Here is a 22,477-nt window from a genome sequence, read left to right as displayed (position 1 = left end):
AAAAAGTCATATGAAACCAACAGGAGAAAGAAAAAGGAAACTAAAAACGACGAAGAGATAAAGGATTGTATATAGCACGCGAACCCAAGGTGCAATGTGTAAAAGAAAATGGGAATGGAGAGGAAGGTATGGTGTGTGCTCTCTCTCGCACACACACACACACACACACCTGGCTGGGCGAGGCGGCACAGGTGAGGGCACGGCTGGGTAGAGACACCCTCACCCCGCCCTGCGCCTTCCAAACAAGAGGACGGAGATGAATGGATACTGACACGGCTCATATGCATGTTAGTTACTGATAAGGGGGCCAGGGGAGGCTGAACATGATCCCTGTGTTGTTACGGGCGTCGGCGGGAGAGGGGCAGAGGAGGAAGAGGAGGAGGAGGAGGAGGAAAAGTAAGTTGGAAGGGTTACGTGTTGATGTAGAAAAGTAAACAATATGGTCATGATCGCATAATGTGGCTTAAATACTCAGCAAACGGTGCAGCAGCAGCAACAACGGCAGGAACAACAGTAGTAGTAGTGGTAGTGGTAGTAGCTATGAAGCCACAGTGGTGGAGAGTGACATAAGGGTGGGTCGGGAGTGTCTTGAGTAGGGAAGGAAAGGGGGATCTGGACGTAATAGATGATAGGTGATTTAGTGCTAGGTAGTATTAGTGATATGGTTGGATGCCACAGTCATTAGCGAACAGAGTTGGGGCTAATGACCTCCAAGCTATGGAGCCCTCCATGATAATGTGTCGGGAAAATAAACATGGGTGGAGGTATCATTTATGTAGTAGTAGTAGCAATAGCAGTAGTAGTAGTAGTAGTAGTAGTAGTAGCAGTAGACTACAATTACTACTACTACTACTACTACTACTACTACTACTACTACTGTTACTATTACTACTATTACTACTATTACTACTACTACTACTACTACTACTACCTGTAGTAGTATAACTAGTAGTAGTAGTAAGAACATAAGAACATAAGAACGTGGGAGTCTGCAAGAGGCCGGTAGGCCTATACAAGGCAGCTCCTTTGACCCTAAGCTCCCGTGTATCTAACCCCACCTAGTATCGCTATCCATGAATTTATCTAATCTATTTTTGAATGTGACAATTGTATTGGCACTCACCACATGACTGCTAAGCCTATTCCACTCATCCACAACACTGTTGGTAAACCAATTTTTGCCTGTGTCCCTGTTGAATCTGAATTTATCCAGCTTAAACCCATTACTTCGTGTCCTACCCGGTTCTCTTACCAACAAAACCTTATGAATATTTCCCTTATGAAGTAGTAGTAGTAGTAGTAGTAGTAGTAGTAGTAGTAGTAGTAGCCGCAACAATAATGAATAAAATAATGATAATAAAGATAATGGTAATAATAATAATAATAATAATAATAATAATAATAATAATAATAATAATAATAATAATAATAATAATAATAATAATAATAATAATAATGTGATACAATCGTGTTTCTCTTAAGAACCAGTTAAGGTGTCAGTTTTAGATCACATAATGTTTCGTCGTTTGTCAAGCATTTCCACAAGGTGTTGAGTTGACTATTCTTATTTTCTATACAGGGTTAATGCAAGTTTTATTTCTTTCTTTTAAGATAGGGAGGAGGGTTATGGACTATGGTTTTTGAGAGTGGAAGCAGACTTTGGAACACTTGAAGGAAGCTGCATATTCAATACTGCAGAAAGTACCGCACATGTTATAGAGATCCTGGCGTTTTTCGTTTAAGGGGACGTAGATTACTAAATATTACAATTATATAGGATATTCGATTCAACGCTGGATTTACGGTGATTCTTAAGCGAGTTGTGAAGTTGAGGCACACTTTGGGGAGCTTTGTGTGTGTGTGTGTGTGTGTGTGTGTGTGTGTGTGTGTGTGTGAGCGAGATGAAGTATGGAGGCAGGCGAGAGGAAGGTTGTAGGCGGGAAACGGTACACGGAAAGCGGGAGACTCAAGGCGAACTGGTCAATCTCTCTCTCTCTCTCTCTCTCTCTCTCTCTCTCTCTCTCTCTCTCTCTCTCTCTCTCTCTCATGACCTCTCACGATTACCGTAGTATATATCACGCCCCCTTTCCCTCTCTTTCATAGCTTTGTCTCTCTCTCTCTCTCTCTCTCTCTCTCTCTCTCTCTCTCTCTCTCTCTCTCTCTCTCTCTCTCTCTCTCTCTCTCTCTCTCTCTCTCTCTCTCTCTCTCTCTCTCAGATGTCCTTTCTTCTCAATGGCCTAGAGATATCTTTCAACAAGGCCTCTCTCTCTCTCTCTCTCTCTCTCTCTCTCTCTCTCTCTCTCTCTCTCTCTCTCTCTCTCTCTCTCTCTCTCTCTCTCTCTCTCTCACACACACACACACACACACACACACACACACACACACACACACACACACACACACACAAACATTTCATATCCACCCACAGTACGTATTTCTGTGACAAGTTTTTCTTCGCATTCAATCCGTGCCCTACGACCCTTCCCCTCACCCCACCTCTCTCTCTCTCTCTCTCTCTCTCTCTCTCTCTCTCTCTCTCTCTCTGAAAAAATATGAAAAAAAGATTCCGGCAGTTTAAATGGGAGAAAATGAGAAAAAATGCGTTTACCTATATCTCCACCTTCACAAGTTCTACTTTTCACATCGCCTCTCTCACCGACCACTATCACCTTCACTTCCACCTTCACCTTCTCTCCCTTCGCCTGTCACGTATACATGAATATATCCACCCAGGCATGTAACGTCACGCGAGTCCCCTGTCTGGAGGCAGGGAGAAGGCTACCTGCTTACCTGCCCACCTACGTGCCTGTTTTCCTCTCTGTCTTCCTCTCGCTCTCAAGGTCTGCTCTCCAAGGTTCGTGTGTGTGGTCCCTATCTGACATTTAAGCATCTCTACTTGAATTCCATATGGTTCTCTTTTCTGTTTGGTTTGTTCTTGATTCAGAACTGGAGCTGACGCACAGTGATGAAGACGGTTGTTGCAGACAGACTTACGACATCGTATCAGCGTGCTAGTGTCTACCAATACAACAACTGCCAAGCTTACTGGCGCGCCCATGGACGATCTGACACGAGGCAGTAGTCTCCAGCACCTATACAAACTGGTTAAGCTTCCCCTTGCTGTACTGTAAGTCACGCCTTAGATCATAAATACTCACACTGCACGGATTACTTGACTAGAGGTACATAGCGTCGTGTCAGCACGTTCCCTGCTGCCCCATGCAGGTGCATGGACAATGCAGGCTCAGCATATTTCTGTTACGTCTCAATGTAAAACGGCTTTGTCACATTCGTAAGTGTTTGTTTCGTGTATGTCTATAAATGTGTTCAAACACAGGCTCATAACAACTACTTAACAATGTTTAGCCTACAAAGTATCTACAGTTAAAGCACTTTATGGGGATTTAAAAGTAAGGAAAGGACAGGCCCGGGTTTCGGTGTCTCTCCAATTGATATTATTGCGAAGTAAATTTATTTCTAGCTCAAGAAAACAGTAAACCATTGATTATGTAATTCTCATTATTGTATTTCGTAATATTTTACTGCAACATTCAATGTATTGGGAAGGAACGCTTGTAGGAGTTAGAGATGCTTGCCGCAGATGTATTGTGCTGACAGGCTGTTGTGGTGTGTGTGTGTGTGTGTGTGTGTGTGTGTGTGTGTGTGTATGTGAGGGAGGGAGGGATGGAGTGTGTGTGTGTGTGTGTGTGTGTGTGTGTGTGTGTGTGTGTGTGTGTGTATACACATCATGAACCTTTACATAAATTTGTTAGGAAACGCTGTCAAGATGTTTTGAAAGATTGGGAAGGTCGATATAGTAAAACTGTCTTTAGTTTTATAACATTTGTTTGCTTTGCTTAATATCTATTCAAGGGTAGGATGTGCCTTTTCATTATTTTGAATGCAAACTGAAAAGTCCTGGTGCTGAATGAAAACTATAATTATTGTTATTATTCTAATTATTATTATTATTATTATCACCATTTCCAGCCACGCCTCCCTCAAGAGAAAGCGAAACCAATCGGGAATAAACTCTGCTCAAACACACCCGCGTTTCCTTCCTCCACCCTCACCCATTATTATTATTATTATTATTATTATTATTATTATTATTATTATTATTATTATTATTATTATTATTATTATTATTAACATTAATACTATTATAATTACTACTACTACTACTACTACTACTACTACTACTACTACTATTACATTACTATTATATTCTTATCATCATCACTCCCACTATTACCTGTATTATTACTACTACTACTACTACTACTACTACTTCCGTTAGCGTTCCGGTTTGCAGGGGGCGGCGGGAAGAGGAAACAGGTAACCACACACACCTGGATAGGATTTACGCGTGGAAGCCTTAACAACTTCCCGAAATATGCATGCTTAAAATCATTACCACCACCATCACCACACCCACCACCATCTCCACCACCACCATCACCACTACTGCTACCACAACCACTTGCGTTGCCACCATTTCCACCACCACCACCCCCACGGCCACCATCACCTCATCACCACTACCAGTATCATCATCACTACTTTATTATCCGCTACAAGCATCATTACCGTTTTCAATACATGTCCATCATCTTCAATATCATTCACACCAGCGATGATTCATTCAGACGCACTGGTAAGTAATTTGGGAGAAAAAACTTTGAAATGAGCCTCATAATAATATACTTCATGAGGGCGGAGGGTCAGGAAAATCATGCTCTTCATTTAACAATATCTACATGGAGGATAGCCTTTTAACAGTTTAGTATCGGTTGATTACGAAGGCCATTACTCTCGGGTCAACTCAACATTAGGTAAAACACTAAAGAATTATGCTTTGTATCCTCACACGGTCACCTGAATTGCATGATATTTAAAAATTCTTATTCCCTCTGACAATATATCACTCATGGGGTGGAATTTACATCCAACTGCGCGATTATTTACAGTTCTGCTGAGTTCTTTCTTTACTTGTTGAACTGTCCAAGTACTATATATATCTCTTGCTCCTCTCAGCCACTCAACCGGTGAAAGGAGACAACTACAGCGGATCAGTGTCACTCAGTCCGCTAAACTATGACATACCATTCAGTCCTGCAAAGCCAGACAACCTGTGGCCACGTATAGCTGCCATTTCCGTGGTCATACAATTGCGCCCACATGAATGATAATACCTCGCGGATATCCTGATAATACCGGCGGCCAAATGAAACGGGATAATGGACGCCTGACTGAAATAGGAGCAGAACGAATGAATGACTTTTAAAAGCTCCTAAATGAAGTAACAGCCATAACATCCTCCTCCTCCGCAGTCTCTCTCGGGTCACTCACCATTATATTTTATTACACGCATTAGCAACCTTAGTTTTCTGCTTTTACATGTATAGGAGAAAAGAGATAGCTACGCCTTAAACAATGTGTGTGTGTGTGTGTGTGTGTGTGTGTGTGTGTGTGTGTTGGGGGGGGGGGGGAGAGGAGAATGGAATGGTAGTGAAAAAGATGCTGAGGAGAGGAGGGGAGAGAGGAAGGAGGGAAGGCGGAAGGGCATAATGAAAGGATAGAGGAGAAATATAAAGTGGGAGAGAAGGAAAAAGAAGAGGAGAGGAGAGGCAAAGAAGAACGGAATGGAGGAGAAATATAAAGTGGGAGAGAAGGAGAAAGAAGTGGAGAGGAGAGGCAAAGAAGAACGGAATGGAGGAGAGAGAAAGGTAGGGAAAGAGAAATGAAATAAATGAAAGAGGAAGAGACAAAAGAAGATGGGAGGAAACAGGAATAAAAGGCAGCTGGAGAGAAGAGGGGGAAGGAAAGGGAAAGAGGAGGAGAGGAGATGGGAGGGAGGGAAGGATAAGGAGGCATGTAGGATGGTGATAGGTAGTACTGGTGATGGTGAAGGTGATAAGGATAGCGATGATGAAGGTGATGGAGTGGGTGGTAACGGAGGGTGGTGATGTGGATAGTAGAGGCAGCGGTGGGTGAGGTGGTGGTGGTGGTGGTGGTGGTGGTGGTGATGGTGGTGGTGGTGGTGGTGGTGGTGATGGTAAACACAACATTTCACTTCGATATGCAGCAATTACATAACTTTTAATCCTCCTTTCGTTTTCTTTCTCACTGTTATCTTCATTACCAAAAGAGAGAGAGAGAGAGAGAGAGAGAGAGAGAGAGAGAGAGATTAGGAATGGGTGGAGGCGAAAAAAATAAGTTAACTGTAAATCCCCAGATGCCAGCGAGGTGAGGTGAGGCGAGCGAGTGGATGCGTGGGGGAGCGAGGAGGGAAGGAGCCCGTGGATGAGTGAGCGAGTGTGAGCGAGTGAGTAGCTGTGTGAGGGAGATCGAGTTGTTGAGTGAGATAATATGTGAGTGTGAGTGAGGGAAGAAGATACATTGAGGGAGATCCAGAGTGCATGTGAGGAAATGAGGGAGATAGTGCATGAGTTAGGGAAGAAGGGAGCTGTTGAGTGAATGAGTGAATAAGTGAGTGAGTGAAGCGAGTGAGTGAATGAGTGCGAGTGAGTGAGTTAAGGAGGAACGGATTAGATAAGTGAGTGAGTGGATGAGTGGATGGGTAAGTGCGGGGATGAGTGAGTGAGTGAGTGAGTAAAGGAGTTAGAGAGTTAGGGAGAAACGGATTAAATAAGTGAGTGAGTGAGTGAGTGAATGAGTGAGTAAGGGAGTTAGAAAGCTAAGGAGAAACGGATTAGATGAGTGAGCGAGTGAGTGAGTGAGTAAAGAAGTTAGAGAGTTAGGGAGAAACGGATTAAATAAGTGAGTGAGTGAGTGAGTGAATGAGTGAGTAAGGGAGTTAGAGAGTTAGGGAGAAACGGATTAAATAAGTGAGTGAGTGAGTGAGTGAATGAGTGAGTAAGGGAGTTAGAGAGCTAGAGAGAAACGGATTAGGTGAGTGAGTGAGTGAGTGAGTAAGGGAGTTAGAGAGCTAGGGAGAAACGGATTAGGTGAGTGAGTGAGTGAGTAAGTGAGTGAGTAAGGGAGTTAGAGAGCTAGGGAGAAACGGATTAGGTGAGTGAGTGAGTGAGTGAGTGAGTGAGTAAGGGAGTTAGAGAGCTAGGGAGAAACGGATTAGGTGAGTGAGTGAGTGAGTGAGTGAGTGAGTGAGTGAATGAGTGAGTGAGTGAGTGAGTGAGTTAGGGAGGAACGGATTAGGTGAGTGAGTGAGTGAGTGAGTGAGTGAGTTAGTTAGGGAGGAACGGATTAGGTGAGTGAGTGAGTGAGTGAGTGAGTGAGTGAGTAAGGGAGTTAGAGAGCTAGGGAGAAACGGATTAGGTGAGTGAGTGAGTGAGTGAGTGAGTGAGTGAGTAAGGGAGTTAGAGAGCTAGGGAGAAACGGATTAGGTGAGTGAGTGAGTGAGTGAGTAAGGGAGTTAGAGAGCTAGGGAGAAACGGATTAGGTGAGTGAGTGAGTGAGTGAGTGAGTAAGGGAGTTAGAGAGCTAGGGAGAAACGGATTAGGTGAGTGAGTGAGTGAGTGAGTGAATGAGTGAGTGAGTTAGGGAGGAACGGATTAGATGAGTGAGTGAGTGAGTGAGTAAGTGAAGGTATACTTGAGTGAGGTTTCATTCTGTGCATTTTACTCATCTCCGTTTCATCCTATCAACTTACCACTTTTATATCCTCTCCCCTTTTTTCTTTATATTTTGCTTCCTTTTCTCTCATTCCCCTTCACTTTTCTTCTTCTTTCTTAGCCTTCCTTCTCTCAGTTTCCTCTCTTCTTTGCTTTCTTTTCCATATTTTCCACTATCATCTATTCACTCTCCTAATTCCCCTCTATTATCCACTTCTGTTCCTTTTCCTCTCCTCTCTATTTTTTTTTATATTGTTTTTATATATTGTTTTCCTTCTCCCTTCCTTTCTCTATTGTTGTTTTCAGTTTGTTTCTCATCTTTACCTTTTAATGTCATTCCAATCGTTTCCCTTCTTTGTCTCTCTCTCTCTCTCTCTCTCTCTCTCTCTCTCTCTCTCTCTCTCTCTCTCTCTCTCTTCTTTCGCTTCCCTTTTTTTTTACCCTCCTTTCATTACTTTCCTATTTTTTTTTCTTTTCCTTTCTCTTTTTTCGCTTCCATTTTTTTGTCCTAGTTTCATTCTTTTTTAATTTCTCTCGTCCCTCCATTTACTTACGTTTCCTTTTCCTCAGTTTTCTCATTCCATTTCATTCCCATTGATCGACATGGCAATCATATTATGACACATGCAAATACATCGTCAATAAAAAACGTATTTTTCAGTATTTTAGTTTTCTTTACTTGCTTGTCCTTTAAGATTTTTTTGTTTTTGTTTTCCTCCATACCACTCGAAAACATTTCAATATTGACAATTGTGGTGAGAAGACATTATTAGTGTTATACAACCGAAGTCACATCTGCGCCGAGTTCTCCTCATACCGGCTTCTGCCCCGGCCCTTCCTCTTACCTTACGGATGGGAGTTGGAGTCTCCGGGTCGGTCCTTCCTCCTCCCTCCCTCTTCTCTTGCTCGCTCGTCGGACACACCTCACGCAGCACTCATTCCTCACTCATGCACGAACCTCACACTGCTCACACCAATCCATAAGACTTGTCACCTCTACAGACGCATGACTGACAGATCACAGGACGTATTTTCACACTAGTCCACACACGCAAACACTCCACTCTCAACGATGGCTTTGACCCCACTGAATTCCTTGAGCTGAGCTCAGAGACACATGCGAGGCTCCCACCTGTTGTAGTTGCCACGTAAGGCTGGATAACACGTCTTTCTAGCATTGTCTCCCTTAACACCTCATCTCTGTAAAGTGTTCTTCCTGCATGTAACCTTTGAAGCAGTTCGAGAAGCAGGTCAGAGCATATTTACGTTTCGAGTTTGAAGGGTCAGGCGACCTGGGGATATGAACTCAACTGATGAGCTTCCGTCACCTCCTCTCCTCCCTTCCTTCTTTAGCGGACCTTCCCCCCTACTCCCTCTCCTCCTTCGCCTTCTTCCCCCTCCTCCTCTCTATCTCTTCCTCCTCCTCCTCCTCCATCTGCCTTCCTCCTCTTCTTCTTCCTTCTCATACTTGTCTGAGATGCCGTAAGTCCATCATCCAAAAATTTGCAAGATAAAAGCATTGACAACACAGACAGGCTCAGAATTGGATACAAAAGTCGAATGAGAACATAATTTATGAAGGGTACAGCAAGTCACCACAGGCATACACAGCGTCCACAGACAACCTGAAGCTGGCTGGCTACAGGTGAATGCTATGAGGACTTGAGGAGTTGCCACATACCTTCCCTTTTGTGTGTCGTGCAGGAAAGAGGTCGAAATGCCGGTTCAGGTTCATTCATTCCCATGCACCTGGTGGAGGGTAATGCCTCTTGCTGCTGCTGCTGGTGATGATGATGATGCCGATGCGCCATGGATGCATCTCCTGAGGGACAAGCAGTAAATCGTTAATTCATGTGCATACTATTTATCCTTTTGCAGGAAGACTACTCAAGCTCACGCGGCGAGCTGAGGGACCGTCTCCATGGGTCAGCGAGCCCTGCGTGCCTCTCCGTTACCTCCAAACTTCACCGATGCAGTGTCAGTATACATAGTTTTCTTTGTGAGTCTTTACGACCTGCATGACGCGGTCTGCTCTTAATAATGGTTCCACGGTGACCGATGACTTTTTTTTAATTTTAAATGTCCTCCTACTCAGATACCTGAACAAAAAAGATAAAATTATATTAGTAAGAGCATATTAAAACTTTCCCTTTGAGGATCCTAACCTGAACATTTCAATATATAACGCATTGAAGAGCTGCATCGGAGGACATTTGAACTGATTTTTGGAAGTCGATTTACTGGTATACATGTTACGTTACATTCCACGACTGCACTCCATTGGGAAACTGATCAGACTCTCAGGTTACAATTCAAACGTTCTGAGTTTCGTTCTCTCTAACTACTGAAGAAATTGCAAGATACATTTCCGTCATCTTCTTAAGGCCTCAAAGGAAAAAGAAAAGACAAAGAAAGCAGAAATATACCAAATTCATCAGACATAAAATTTTCACTGGCGTAGTTTGGCTTCGAGTCATGGTGCAGCAACATGGGTCACCGTCATCCTAAGTAAATAAATTCTACAAAAATGCAAGACACAGGAGAAGAAAACGATTAAATAAGTAAAGAAAGAAAGAAAGACAGAATGAAACCACTGACTGCTTGTATAAAGACGTCTCCCTCCATTGTCACGTTCCACCCCTCAATTTTGAACCCTTGTATAGTTTCCCAGCGTCCTCAACCCTGCCCCCCCTCCCCCTCCCCCTTTGGCTCACGTTCAGCAAACACTGTCCTAGGAGACCACAAACCTTCCCAGCCTGCCTCACACGTCCCTTCACTCTCGCGGACACCACCTAGCTCTTCCTCTTCTTCTTCCTCTTCTTTTTTATTCTTTTTCCTATTTTCAATTTTCCTATTCTTCTTCACCCTCTTTTTCCGTCTCTTCTTCCTTTTCCTTTCCCTTTATCTTTTTCTTCTTTTTCTTCTTCTTTTTCTTTTTCTTTTTCTTTTTCTTACATTAAAACATAAGAACATAAGAAAGCAGGAGTCTGCAAGAGGCCGGTAGGCTTCTACAAGGCAGCCCCTGTGAACCAAAGCTCCTGTGAATCTAACCCCAACTAATATCACTGTATATGAATTTATTTAATTTATTTTTGAATGTTACAATTGTATTGGCACTCACCACATGACTTCCCAGCATATTCCACTCATCTACCACTCTGTTAGTAAATCAACTTTTGCCTGTGTCCCTGTTGAATCAGAATTTATCCAGTTTAAACCCATTACTACATGTCCTACCCAGTTCTCTTACCATCAGAACCTTATTAATATCCCCAGGGTCCTCACATGGGGGGGCAGGGGGGGCATATGCCCGGGGGCGGCACTTTTAGGGGGCGGCAATTCTAGCCAGGACCTGCCGCCTACAAGGCTAACAAAATAATAATAATAAAAAAGGTCAAAGAAGGCCTGAATAGTTTACCGTAATCGACAATTTTTGCATTAAAATCAACAAAATATGAAATATTTTCCCTTATCCTTTCTGCAATAGGGACATTAAATACAAACTTTAAAATCTGTTTAATTATTTTGCAAGTTCCTAGTAAAGAAGAGAATTCCAGAAACAGCTCCAGAACTCCTTGTTTTTAGTGAGAAATATGGTGAAGGATTCGCTAACCTTCGTGTTGCACTGAGACTTTTACTGACTGTGGGGATATCAGTTGCCTCTTGTGAAAGGTCTTTCAGCAAACTGAAGCTCATCAAGACATACCTGAGGAGTTCCATGGGCCAAGATAGACTGTCAAATCTCGCACTCCTCAGTATTGAATCTGACACTCTGATGGATATGAGCTTTGATGACATCATTCATGAATATGCCAGAAGCAAAGCAAGAAAATTCCTAATGTAATCTACTAATTAATATGATCCATCATTATCTTCTGATCTTATCATTCTTATGGCAATAGTTTTATTTTGAAATCAATATTTTTCATAAAACAATAATAGCAACCACATTGCAGTCTGAGGAATGTTTTTTCCTATTATTTATGAAAAAATAATTTTTACTCCATTTATAAACCTCTATCAAGTCCTCGCGCCCTTCCCCTTTCTAGAGAATGCGAGTTTAATTGTTTGAGTCTTTCCACGTATGGCAAGTTTTTTAATCCGTGAATCATCTTAGTCATTCTTCTCTGTACCGATTCTAACATTTTTTTTTTTTTTTTTTTTACAAAGGGGCGGCTCAGCAGCGGCAAAAAAAAGTAAGTAAAATAAAAAAAAAGCCGCTACTGCTGCTCCTAAAAAGAACAAGAGAGGTGGAGATAAGATAAGTCAGTTTCGAGGAGAGGTGTCTACCCTCCTCCTCCTCTTGTTCAGTAGGCAGGAGAAATACAGATAGGAGAAAAGATGATGGATTTACCAACCAGGGTGAAAGGGAAGAGTGAGATGAGTGCTGTGAAGATGCTGGTTAGCTCTTACAGAGGAGGGAGAGTAGTGAGTGGATGAGCAGTAGAAAGTCGAGTGCAGGAGGGGGGAGGGGGGGGGGGGAGGCAAAGCGTTAGCAAGTTCGGAGAAAGGTCAGATAGAAAATAGAAAGAGAAGATAGACAGAGCGGCTGAATTTAGTACTGAAGACTATCAGTGAAGACTATCAGTATGAGGAGGAGAGCTGATGAGCACTTTGCCCTCTGTCCAGAAGAGCAGTGGAGCTGCATAGGGAGCCCACATATGATGCACATACCTTATATGAGGGGCGGACAAGCCCCATATGGACAGCAACTGCTGTGGCAGAAGAAGAAACGGCAGAACGAGAGAACAGTGGCCTCAAGGGAGCTGATTTTTAGAAAGATGAGATATTGAGTTAAGTTTAGGATGTTGGATTTTAAGTTTATGATGGAGGAGGTTGTTTGATTGTGTTAGGGAAGGTGATAGCTGGGTGTTGTCAAGGGATGGTTGATAGGATTTTGGGAGGATGGTGTTTTTAGATGGGTTGAAGAAACTGTGGTTGGGACTGCTTGAAGGACGCAGGTTGAGTCTGAATAAAAGCGGAAATAATAGTAAAGTTAAGTGCTAGAATTCTGGGTCCCAGCCTCTTCTCGTAAAAGGGTCTGAATTTAAGTGAGAATTATCAAGGGCGAGAATATGATAGGTTCGTTCATTTTGGAAAGAGAATCATTAATGAACAAGAAAAAGGAAGCGGAGAGAAAGACAGAACCCTACAAAGAATGACCACTACCAGATTTAAACCTGTAGGAAGAACAGTGATAGTCTACCACGGAAGAAATAGAACGGTCAGAAAGGCAACTGGAGATAAGAAGGCAGAGAGAAGGAGAAAACAAAAGGGGGTACCATTTTAAGGAGAAAGATTTGTGCCAGACCCTAAAAAAAGCTTTTGATATGTCCAGCTTTTAGCAAAAAAGCCGAGTGAGCGGCTAAGAGAGGATGACCAAGAGTCATAAGAGTAGGAGATGGAGATCACCCCTAGAGACGCCCACGAACGCCCTTGATCCAAAGACTGAGTCAGGAATGGAAAAAGAGAAGTGGAAAGGTGCTTTGAGATCAAGCAAAAAAGTTTTTTCAAAAACAAGAAAATAAGATTGAAGGAAAATTTAGTGGCGGGAGGTACAGGCTGTGGGATAGACTTCCAGCCAAGGTGGTACAGGCTGTTGACAGGAGAGGTAGATAGATGACAACAGGGGAGGTTAGTTTGGAAGGGCAGGGTGGGATGACCAGGCAGCTCCATCTTTTCCATAAGCCTTCCATCAGGACAGAGAGAGCACTCCAAAAGGTCCATAAAGAAGAGGCATATGAGGGCATTAATTGTCAGATCTTTATAACAGGAGCAAAGGTAACAGGGGGATGAGTGTCAGAGTTATGAAAAGGAGAAAAGAGAGGAGTTCAGTCAAAAGTTTGATGAGAAAGCAGTCGAGAAGTTCAGCCTTAGAGAGTGATGAGACGGCGGTGTGGAGGAGAGGAGAGAAGATGGAGCAGTGAAGAAGGTGTGAAGTTGAGGGAAAGGTTTGAAGCGAAGTGAAGAGAGATTTTGAATTTTTTTGAGATTTCTTGGTTGAAACAATAGAATTAATAGTTCAGAGAATAGATTTGGCAGAAATCGGGCAGGAAATGTAAAGTTCATAATTAGCATTGTTTTTTGAGCTCATTCTTCTTTTGACTAGCTACCTCTCAGTGAGAGCACGAGAACTATCATTGATAGCACAGAACTTTTTTATTGAGGGAGGAGAACGAAACAAAGCGTGTCTCCACCTCTGTGATGCGCTGAGCACACACAGAGGTCTCTCTACAGAGGGTCTGTGATGCTGGAAGCACAATCAGTTCCGAGAACATCCTCAAGGTCTCAGATCATCCCACAGAATCGAAAAAATAAGAAATCAAGCCGTCCACGGTGGGATGGAGAGGACAGAGGAGCAGGAGGGACAGATAGCAGAAATAAATGTGTGGGGCCCATAGGATGTACAGCAGAATAGGAGAGTGACAAGAAACGAAGAAGAACAGCGGGGGTGAGGCAGCAGGAAGTTTTGAGGAAAGGAAGAGGTCTCAGGAATTGGGTAGATCTAGGTCGATACTGCTAGTACGTGTAGGAGGGATGAAGGATGCTAAAGAGCATGAGAGAGGTCAGTCAAGATGATGAAAGCCAAAGCTGGTGGTCAAAGAAGGGGAGAAAGCCTGTAGAGGGGTCAACGAGGAGATCTGCAGTGGAGAATTTCAGCGAAGAATGAATTCAGGAGTCCAAATGCTCAGAGAGTGGGTCAAGTTGGGGAAAAGAATTTTTTAGAAAACAGTTAGTAGTAGTGATTACATAGAAGAACAGATGTGTCTTAACCAGATGGTGGAAAATTCAAGGAGTCATGGGCGAAGGCAAGAAGGAGTCAAGTCCCCGTGGGCACGAGAGCAAGTGAGAGCGTTGGAGATTTAGGAGCAAGATAGTGCAGGAGGAGACAGAGTAAGTAGAGATGGTAGTAGGAACAAGAAGGAGATTTCTGGAAGGAAAGGAAGAAACCTGTGAGAGGGTGATGAGAAAGAAGAGAGGTAGAGAAGGAGACCGAGTGAAGAGCAGGAATTGAAGAAGAAGACCGAGAGGATCAGAATTCTCTCAGGAAGACCTCTCAGGTCGCAGCTCCCTGGGGAGTCCTCCCTGGAAAAGCTTCAGGATCAGGAGAGGGATCCTGAGGATTTGAGTTTTCATTTTGGAAAAGAAGGTGTGTATAAAAAGGTGTATAAATGTTGTGAATGTAGTGGTCTGTAGATTAAGAGATGAATGTAATACTGTGAGGGGTGGTGAAAGCGGTTAGTGTGAGAGTATGGAAGATGCTACCTCATTTGATATCCATTCTATAGTAAGGTGATCAGAACTGAGCCGCATAATCAAGATGAGGTCTAACTAATGTTAAACATAGTTCGAGGAAGACTTTGGCCCTTTTGTTGCTTACGCTCCTTGAAATGAATCCCAGTCCCTTTTATTTTTTAATTTTTTTTTACGGGTTCGCTTATAACGCTGGTAAGCTTTCTTCAGGGGCCTGGTGGTTGGCCCAAGCCCGTCATGGGGCAGGCAATTTTTATAGTGGCGCCATTTATTTTTGGCTCATGCTACCCCCTGGAACTCATTCTTGATTCACCTGGACTGTTTCTTCTAGAGTCGGGCTTGATGGGTGGTCTTCAGGACAGCATGTGGGTAGCTTAGGCCACTCGGCGGTTACCGAAAAATCCCAGGTGGTAGCGTGGGGTAAGATGAACAGAATATACCAGGTCTTCTCAACCTCGTACCAGAATTCTCCTCTTCTGCTCATTGACGTCACCTGCAGCCCCTCAGTGGTCTGCTTCCTACCCACCAGTCCTCACCTGACCACAGGTGTAGACGCATCCCGTGTGCTCCAGTTTCTTGATTTTGATGGGTGACTTTAGTATTTAGGATTAAGGAACTGAAGCAGTCACATAATTAATGGGCAGCTAGCAGTAAGAAAAGACTGGGTAGAAGAGGATAAGGTGTTACAGAGGGTGTCAGGGTGAACAGGAGAACTGTTCAATAGAGGATGATTCCGGCGAGTAAGAATATGTCAAAAAATACTCGGATAAGATGGTTCATTACACACACACACACACACACACACACACACATATATATATATATATATATATATATATATATATATATATATATATATATATATATATATATATATATATATATAGAGAGAGAGAGAGAGAGAGAGAGAGAGAGAGAGAGAGAGAGAGAGAGAGAGAGAGAGAGAGAGAGAGAGAGAGAGAGAGAGAGAGAGAGAGAGAGAGAGAGAGAGAGAGAGAGAGAGAGAGAGAGAGAGAGAGAGAGAGAGAGACACACACACACACACACACACACACACACACACGAAAACTTAAATGTTTCAGTATCCCATGAAATACCTCTCGTTTCCTTATTATTCTTCGCCTTCTCTCTTATCATACTGCTGATGACGTCAAAACCTGCGCGTGAAAAGACCTGGTCTATTCTCTTGGTCTTGGCGTGGGGATTCGAGCCCGCGTCGTCCAGCACGCGGTGAATGCAGGGCCCGCACGCTAACCACTCAGCCACCGCCTACCCGATTTGTATCTCTGTCTGGCAAATATATTGAATATATAGTCTTTGCTACTAATTTCTTATAGTACAGAGTATTCTTTATAACTTCTCCATCAGGAAGTCATCTTTTTCAATGACAATTATTAGCCTAGGCAGGGAACTGACATAGTCTGGGAACTCTCTTCAACCCCACCCAAACACGAATAGTGCACCGCTGTCTGTCCCCCCACGAAGCCTTTATGGCAATCACTAGTGACTGATAACAGTTCACAAATGATAATCATAATGCCAATTGCCTGCGTGTGTGGCCATGGTGACTGTAAGAAACAAATAGAGAGAAAAGATATGAAGAGATAAGCAAATAAAGTCAGTGAGAGATGGCACTCTACTCATACGGATCCAAACAGAGCTAAACATTACCCACTCACCTGAAACACCACCCAAGGGCAGGGGCTGGGGCGGGGTGGCAGGACAAGGGAGCGCCCTTGCCTCTACTAGGACGAAGGGCTGTACAGGACGGGGAGGAGTAAGGGGGAACACCCATGTCACTCCCTCTCCCACCAGCACAGCAAACAGCAGGAAGGTCTGGAGGAGAGGAGAGGAACTGATAGAATGATGAAAGGAATAGGAGTGTAGGCAAGATTACTGCAGTTGTTTTTATTGTAGTTAGTGGAGATATTAACGATGCTAACACTAGCAATGCAGGGTGGATTATAATTACTGTTACTTCTGATGCTCATTACCTTCCACTACTTCTTATTTTTCTCTTCTCATTCAGGATCTTCTATCTGTTCTGGTTTAACCTTTCTTATAATTGGCCTTGTCATGAAACTTGTATCAATCTTATTTGAATGGTAATAATTCCTTTCATTCCTTTGAGGGGAGCTTCTCCTCCTCCTCTTCCTCCTCCTCCACCTTCACCCCACCTTTGAGGCCTGGTGATGCACAATGATGAGGCTGTCGATGGGAGGCCGAGGTATGAGGGTGTAAGAGAAGGGCAAGGCATAGGACTGAGATTGGGAAGGTGATGTGATAAAATATGGGAAGGTTCTGGGAATGTGATGGGGGTAAAGGTGTTTTTAATGAGGTGAGAGATAATGAGGATGGTGACTGGGTGATATAGTGAGAAAGAGAGTTCATTTGGTTGATGTTGTGGGTATGAAGGGTGAAACAGAAAAGTGTGGTAGGAGTAAGGAAAGGTGGATAACTCGGGGAAGTTTATAGGATAGGATGGAAGGTTAATTGATTAAAATGAAAATGATACATAATGTAATAGAAACACAGGCTTGGTGTGCAAAACTTTTTCTCTCTCTGTCTAGGAGGGTCACTCTGCTCACTCATGACCCCCCTAGCTGGCATTGCCACATCCAAGGACATGCACTCACACACACACACACACACTCGCCGACCACCGGGCGGTAAACATCACGTCCCAGCTGCTCACCGATCGTCTGCTCAAAAGGACCAGGAGACGTGATTTCTCTACCTATGTTGTAGGGGCGGAACCTGGGGGGATAGGATAGGTCCTGTCTCCCAATGGAAAAAAAGTGGAAAAAAAGGACTTAGAATATCGTCCAAAAGTGAAAAATGCCGAATCAGAGTCAAGAAAATGGAGTCCATCCCATGCAAACAAACCCCCACCGAAGCTCACCGAAGACAAGGAGGTTTATGAGGATTATGGATATCAGGGATTTACTCCTGGGGGACGGGAGGTACCTAGAACATGGAGGAGACTCAGGATACTGGAGGAAGAGGAGGAGGGGACAAAAAGTGAGGTGAAAGCCGTGAGAGGTGAGATCATGAAGCTGACTGAAGTTATCGGAGAATTAAGGAAAGATATAGAAAGAAGATCTGAGGTAAGTGACATAAGAAAGGAATGTGAAGTGATGAAAACATCTCAGGGTAGTAATCAAGACATAGGAGAAAGGACGAGTCATTGTAAAAGAGGAAATAACAAAAAGAATGGGGGACATAGAGGAAAGAATAAAAAAATGTAATTAATGTAGAACTAAGGAATTGGAGGAAAGAAAATACTGACGTAAAGTGCAGTGAAAGTGACAGAAGAGAAAATGAAGGAAGTAGTAAATCAAGAGCTATCTAAAAGAATGAAGGGAGTGGAAGAAGGGGTAAGGACAATGATGAATGTGAAAATGAATAATTAAAAAAAATGATAAGGTAAAGAGTGATTTTAAGGAAATGATGCAACAAGAGCAGGATAGAAAGGCTGAAAGAGAAAAAGAAGTTGTCCAAATAATAAAAAAAAAATAGAAAACCTAGTAAGAGAAATGGTTGAAAAGAAAAAAAAAGTGTAATAATAACGGGAGTGAGGGGAAAAGATTCCAATAAGAATGCAAAGAGAAAGGAGAGAAATGGAAAAAAATTTAATGATATACTAGAAAGTCTAAATAACGAGACAGGGCGACTGGTGGAGGAAGTGGATGATGTGATGAGACTGGGGGAGTATGAAGAAGGAAAAGACAGGCCTATGAAAGTAATTAAGGCAGTATCAGCAGTAGAGGAGATAATAAGTATGAGCTTGAAACTTAAGGAAAAAGATCATTACAAGCAGACATATGTAAGAAGAAACTTGAATTTAGAGGAGAGGCAGAAGATAAAAGAACTAGTAAGTGACGCAAAGGAAAAAAAAATGAGGAAAGAAGTGAAGTAGATAGAGAAAAGTTATTTTGGAGAGTGCGGAACGGGGGAACGATGAAATGGTGGATAAGGAAGAAAGATTAGACCTAAGAGAACATGAAAGAGGGAAGAAAATGGAAGAACAAACAATGTAAAAATATTGTATACAAATATAAATGGTTTACTGTCAAAAAATTAGAATTGAGAGACTATCTGAGGAATGAAAAACCGGATATAATGGGAATAACTGAAACAAAATTAACGAGAGACAATGAAATATTTTAGATAGATGAGTGTAACTATAGAATATATAGGAAAGAAAGATTAAGAGGAAGAGGAGTAATGATTATGGTAAGAAAGAAATTAAGTGCTATTACAGTGAAGGAAGGTTTGGAAAATACTGAAATTTGAAGCCTACAGATCAGATTCTTCTTCTTCTTCCTCTTCCTCTTCCTCTTCTCCCTCTTCTTCATCTTCTTTTTCATCCTCCTCTTCTTGATCTCCATCCTCTTCTTTATCTTCATCTTCTTCATCTTCATCTTTTTCTTCTTCCTCTCCTTCCTCTTAATCCTCTTCTTCCTCATATTTTTTTTCGACAGAAGAGAAAACAGTTCAAGGGCAAAAGTAAATAAAAACCAAAAAGCCCGCCAAGCACTGCTCATAAAAAAGAAAGTAGGAAAGAGTGGCCAAAGGAGAGATCAGTATCGGATGGAGAGGTATTTGGATACTTGAAAGAGGTCAAGTTGTAAGCAGGAGGAAATACCGACGAAAGAGGGCTGTTCCAAAGTTTACCAGTGAAAGGGATGAAAGAATGAAGATGCTGGTTAACTTTTGCACAAAGGATTTGAATAGTATAGGGAAGAGTCGAGTCGAGTGTAGCGGGGCCATGGGAAGGGTGGAGGCATGTAGTAAGCAAATTCAGAAGAACAGTCAGCATGAAAATATCGATAGAAGATAGAGAGAGATGCAACATTGAGGCGAGGTCCCCCCCACCCCACCCCCACCCCGATTTCTTCTTCTTTTTCTTTTTCTTTTTCTTCCTTTTTTCCTTCCTTATTTTCTTCCTTTTTCTTCCTTTTTTTTCTTTTTTCTTCTTCTTCTTTTTCTTTTCTTTCTTTTTCTCTTTCTTTTTCTTTCTTTTTCTCCTTTTTCTTCTCTTTCTTCTTCTCTTTCTTCTTCTTTTCCTCTTCTTTTTTCTTCTTACTTTTCTTCTTCTTCTTCTTCTTCTTCTTCTTCCTCTTCTTCCTTTTCTCTTCCTCCTCGTCTCTTCTTCCTTCTCTTCTTCCTCCTCTTCTTCTTCCTCTTCTTTCTCCTTCTCTTCCTCTTCCTCTTTTTCCTCTACTGGCTCTTTTCTCCCCTCTTCTTCCTTTTCCTTTTTTTCTCTTCTTTTTCCTCTTCATCTTCTTCCTCTTCCTCTTATTCCTCTTCTTTTTTCTTTCCTTCTGCATCATCTTCCTCTTTCCTCTTTCTCCTTATTTACTTGCTTTTCCTTTTCCTCTGCTTCCTCTTTCTTCTTCTTCTTCTTCTTCTTCATACTACTGACTCATCAGGAAATACTCATTTACGTAAAAAACAATAACGATTAAGTGGTCGACCTTACTCTCGCTTGGACAAAAATGGATAGTAGATAAAAATTGATAGCACCGTACTTTACTTGATCAAATAAGGTCAGGACTGAGCCACATGCCATCCATTCCCATTATAATTATTAAATGTTTACCGTCGTTTCCTTGAAAATGTAAAATAATTAGGAAAAAATGCTGCAAGTGTTATGAACATTATAATAAGGCCTATATCTACACTTGACGTTGTACACTTATAAGAGTAAGTAGATCTTGATATATAACGTTTAGATAAGTACTGCTTAGCACCCAAAGCACACCGCTCTGAATGCCACTGATTAGAAATAAACTCGAAAATAGGCCCCAAACTACATGTTTCCTTAGAATTCAACAGAGCTCGTCCTGCAAAGTCAAGGCTTTACAGTTTTCTATGAATGAAGGTGTGACGTCAAACAGGAGGGCGGGGCACAAAGTGATGTTTAGTGGGGATGGAGGATGGAGGAGGGTAGGAGGAGGGGGGTTTAGTGGTGGGATCTGGAGGGGGTGGAAAAGAGTCGACACTTGAGTTTACGTCAAGGCAGATGAGCATAACGTGGAGAGATGAAGCAGAGGAGCGGCAAACTAGAAATTAAGCCTGCGAGACTATCCTGGGGTGTGATATTCACCATCAACAGCTTTTCAACACTATCATAACAGCAGTCACCGAGTGCTCCCTCACGGACATTCACTTCTTCACTCGTCGGGAAGGAGGGAGGCATGCAGAAGTTTCCTGTTCTGCCTTGCTAACACTTACAATTAGGTAGTGGATGATGCGGGTAGTACGATTCACTACCGTTCATACTCACTCCTCACACCGGGATAACTTCTGTCGCATGAGCAAAGTGGTGCCTGAGGAAGTAGATTATCTGAACAGGCAACGAACTCGCTTGGTCACAACATGTATTGATAAGTGATTACAATAATAACAATATCTTAGTCCGTTATGAAATACAACGGAAGAATTCAGTGTAGACTGCAGCGATATTATTAAACGTTAATGAAAGAACGATACTTGGCTAACAATAGAAACAAAGACTAGGCTACCGCATGAGGTGGAAAATATTCAACGTTATGAGAACATAGTCATTTACACCCAGCTGAAGACGTCACCCATTTTGTTTTTAACAAGTTGACGTGGGCGATAAGTATACAAACAACGAATACACACTTACGTTCGTCTGCATTTTCCCTGAAGACTTACAAACTTACTTATGTTAAAGTTTCCGCTGTCACCCACTGCCATCCCATTCTTCAGTTCACCCTCTGCCGCTTCATGAATAATAAATACGCTCAACAATAAGATGCATATGCTATAATCAGTCACTCACTGCAGGATGGTGATATTTTTGTGTTCTCTCTGCAGCTCTAAGGAGAAGCAGAAGAGTAAAAGGAAGATGGGGCATATTCACACAGTAGCGTTGGTGCTGAACGACCCTAGCCATCGGCGGGAGAGCGTAGCAGCAATGCAACTTATGATGTTCTGTAGTGAAAAGGTATTGAAATAGTATACATATTTCTATAAAATAATATATAAATTATCTACATATTTTCGTGTTATAATAAAAAGGCTCCCCTATAACAGCTATGGGACAGGAAGTCTTTGTACAGCTACCACTGCTCGTTGGAGAATTATTACCACTAAACCTTTGAGCACATGCACCTCTCTCTCTCTCTCTCTCTCTCTCTCTCTCTCTCTCTCTCTCTCTCTCTCTCTCATTCCTACCTTCCTCAGAACAACAACAACAACAAAAAGGAAACAAACCCACCTAACACGCATGGAGAAGAGGAACAACCGACCGGCGCCACATTGCACACCCAGCAACGTCACCGATATTCTTACTAAAATTGTTCATCATCGGCGGTTGTGTCACTCCTAAAGAAAGAAAGAGTTGAAGGAGGAGGATGGTGGTGGTGGGTGGGTGAGAAGCAGGAGAGAGAGAGAGAGAGAGAGAGAGAGAGAGAGAGAGAGAGAGAGAGAGAGAGGGTCTCGTCTCGTCAGTCACGTTTCGGATATGTGGAGGGAATTGTCTGCTTTCCAACGAATCTCCGTTGCGAGTCAAGAGAGCATCATAAGGAAGGGAGTTGCAAGGCTCTCGTTGCTCGTGTATACCTGTCCGCACGCCACGCTCCTGCCCCGCCCCG

General features: G+C 42.6%; 1 protein-coding gene across 2 annotated transcripts in view; it reads right to left on the bottom strand.

Moving 5' to 3' along the window:
* LOC127003984 (cadherin-87A-like) overlaps positions 1-22,209 on the bottom strand; it is a 92,791-nt gene extending 70,582 nt beyond the window's left edge. The window contains exons 1-3 of one of the 2 annotated variants that reach the window (XM_050871067.1): positions 22,102-22,209; positions 16,529-16,685; positions 9,277-9,417 (exon numbers count right to left, since the gene is read on the bottom strand). The gene's annotated coding sequence lies outside the window, so the exon portion shown is untranslated. Of the gene's footprint in view, positions 1-8,440; positions 8,695-9,276; positions 9,418-16,528; positions 16,686-22,101 lie in introns of those variants that run through there. The other variant, XM_050871066.1, reaches the window with a different exon arrangement.
* Positions 22,210-22,477: the final 268 nt, after the last annotated feature.

The sequence above is a fragment of the Eriocheir sinensis genome, chromosome 27 (assembly GCF_024679095.1).
Source record: "Eriocheir sinensis breed Jianghai 21 chromosome 27, ASM2467909v1, whole genome shotgun sequence".
NCBI lineage: Eukaryota > Metazoa > Arthropoda > Malacostraca > Decapoda > Varunidae > Eriocheir > Eriocheir sinensis.
This window is presented reverse-complemented; position numbering and strand designations above follow the sequence as displayed.